The 3,044-nt window shown below is 36.7% G+C and overlaps 1 non-coding gene across 1 annotated transcript; it reads right to left on the bottom strand.

The window, feature by feature from the left end:
* Positions 1-2,369: 2,369 nt before the first annotated feature.
* LOC126014898 (U1 spliceosomal RNA) lies at positions 2,370-2,528 on the bottom strand. The gene has a single exon (XR_007497850.1). It is a non-coding gene; the product is annotated as a U1 spliceosomal RNA (small nuclear RNA).
* Positions 2,529-3,044: the final 516 nt, after the last annotated feature.

Genomic DNA, 3,044 nt, shown 5'->3' with positions numbered 1-3,044 from the left:
CTTCCTTCCTTCCTTCCTTCCTTCCTTCCTTCCTTCCTTCCTTCCTTCCTTCCTTCCTTCCTTCCTTCCTTCCTTCCTTCCTTCCTTCCTTCCTTCCTTCCTTCCTTCCTTCCTTCCTTCCTTCCTTTCTTTCTTTCTTTCTTTCTTTCTTTCTTTCTTTCTTTCTTTCTTTCTTTCTTTCTTTCTTTCTTTCTTTCTTTCCTTCCTTCTTTCTTTCTTTTCTTTCTTTCTTTTGACTCATGTGTTTCATTTTTGTTTGGACTTGATATTCTGCCTTTGGATTATGTGACTTGGGGTCTACTCAATAAACAATTTACCTAACCTAACCTAAGAAAAACCTTGATTCAGTCTAGATACTTAGAGGTTCACCAGATAGAAATAGAAAGCTAAGGATTGAAAGAAATCTCTTTTCTATTTTAATTTTTTTTATTTTACAAAGGTTGACAGCCACAAGGCATAGGATTCTTTTTTTAAATTAATATCTTTATTTAAACACGTTGATTACAAATATGATTGTAATTGGATTTCAGTCATGTAAAGAACACCCCCTTCACCAGTGCAACATTCCCATCACCAATTTCCCAAATCACCCTCCTCCCCACACCCGCCTATATTTGAAACAGGCTTTCTACTTCCCTCATCCATTCATATTGTTATGATAGTTCTCAATGTAGTTATTTCTCTAACTGCACTCATCACTCTTTGTGGTGAGCTTCATGTCGTGAGCTGGACCTTCCAGCCCTTTTCTCTTTTGTCTCTGAGAATTATTGCAAAAATGTCTTTTATTTTTCTTAAAACCCATAGATGTATGAGATTATTCAGCATCTATCTCTCTCCCTCTGATTTATTTCATTCACTCAGCATAATAGATTCCAAGTACATCCATGTATAGGAAAATTTCATGACATCATCTCTCCTGATGGCTACATAATAATATTTCATTGTGTATATGTACCACAGTTTCTTTAGCTATTCATCTGATAAAGGGCATCTTGGTTTTTTCCAGAGTCTGTCTATTGTAAATAGCACTGCAATAAATATAGGTGTGAGGAAGGGATTTTTGTATTGTATTTTTGTGTTCCTAGGGTATATCCCTAGGAGTGATATAGCTGGATCATACAGAAGCTCAATTTCCAGTTTTTGGAAGACTCTCCATATCGCTTTCCATAAAAGTTGGACTAGACAGCATTACCACCAGCAGTGAATAAGAGTTTCTTTCTCTCCACATCCCCCCCAACACTGCTTGTTCTCATTCTTTGTGATGTGCGTCAATCTCTGTGGTGTGAGATGGTACCTCATAGTGTTTTGATTTGCATCTCCCTGATGATTAGTGATGTGGAGCATTTTTTCATGTGCCATTTGGCCATTTTTATTTCTTCTTAGACAAAATGTCTGTTCATTTCTTCTCCCCATTTTTTGATGGGATTAGATTTTTTTCTTGTAAAGTTCTTTCTGTCAGTGCCTTGTATATTTTAGATATTAGCCCCTTATCTGATAGGTATTGGTGAATAGTTTCTCCACTCAGTGGGTGGCTCTTGTATCCTGGGCACAATTTCCTTTGAGGTGCAAAAGCTTCTCAGCTTAATATATTCCCATCTGTTTAATCTCTGCTTCCACTTGTTTGGAGAGTGCTGTTACCTCCTTAAAGATGCCTTTATCTCAATGTCATGGAGAGTTTTACCTACTTGTTGTTCTATATAACTTATGGTTTCAGGTTTGATATCAAGGACTTAAATCCATTTGGATTTTGCCTTCATACATGGTATTAGCTTGGGGTCTGTGCTCACTTTTTTGCTATAGGCTAGCCAGTTGGGCCAACACCACTTGTTGAAGAGGCTTTCCTTGCTCCATTTAGGATTTCTTGCTCCTTTATCAAAAATTAGGTGATTGTATGTCTGGGGGACATTCTCTGAGTACTCAAGCCTGTTTCATTGATCTGATTGGTCTGTCTTTATTCCAATACCATGCTGTTTGATAGCTATTGCTTTGTAATACAGTTTAAAGTTGGGGAAAGTAATGCTTCCCATATTCCTTTTCCCCAAGGATTGCTTCAGCTATTTGAGGGTGTTTATACCTCAAAAAAGTGTTTGATCCACTTCTTTGAAGAATGTCATGGGTATCTTTAAAGGGATCGTATTAAATCTGTATAATGCTTTGGGGAGTATTGCCATTTTAATGATGTAATCCTGCTAATCCATAAGTAGGGTGTGTGTTTCCATTTCTGCATGTCCTCTCTTATTTCTTGGAGCAGGATTTTATAGTTTTTGTTGTATAAATTCTTCACGTCTTTGGTCAAGTTAACTCCAAGATATTTGAGTTTGTGTGGCATTAATGTGAATAAGGTTGTTTTTTTTTTTCCTTTTTTTTTCCAGGGGAGAGCACAAACGCAATTCTTCACTACCACAAATTATGCAATGGAGTTTTCCATATTTGGGGAAATCATGGAGTCAGCACAAATGGAGTGCAATGAATAAGCCTCACCCTGGGAAAATCACCTTCATGATCATGGTATCTCTTAATGTCCATTTCTTTTCTATTATTATTGGTGTATAAAAAGGCCATTGATTTTTATGTGTTAATTTTGTAGCCTGCCACATTGCTATATGTATATATTGTTTCTAGAAGCTTTTTGGTAGAGTCTTTAGGGTTTTCTAAGTAGAGTATGTCATCTGCAAACAGTGAGATCTTGACTTCTTCCCTTCCTACCTGGATTCCCATGAAATCCTTTTCTTGCCTAATCGCTATAGGATTACTTCCAGTACTATGTTGAATAGGAGTAGTGAGAGAGGACAGCCTTGTCTTCCATCAGAATTTAGAGGAAAGGCTTTTAGTTTTTCTCCATTGAGGATAATATTTGATATTGTCTTGTGGTAGATGGCCTTAACTATATTGAGAAAGGTTCCTTTCATTCCCATCTTGCTGAGAGTTTTGATCAAGAATGGGTGTTGAACCTTATCAAATGTTTTCTCTGCCTCTATTGATATGATCATGTGATTTTTATTTTGTTGTTGTTGAGGTTGTGTATTATGTTGATAGATTTATGG

The sequence above is a fragment of the Suncus etruscus genome, chromosome 7, assembly GCF_024139225.1.
Source record: "Suncus etruscus isolate mSunEtr1 chromosome 7, mSunEtr1.pri.cur, whole genome shotgun sequence".
Lineage (NCBI taxonomy): Eukaryota > Metazoa > Chordata > Mammalia > Eulipotyphla > Soricidae > Suncus > Suncus etruscus.
The sequence above is the reverse complement of the archived record's forward strand: the minus strand, read 5'-3'. Positions and strand labels throughout refer to the sequence as shown.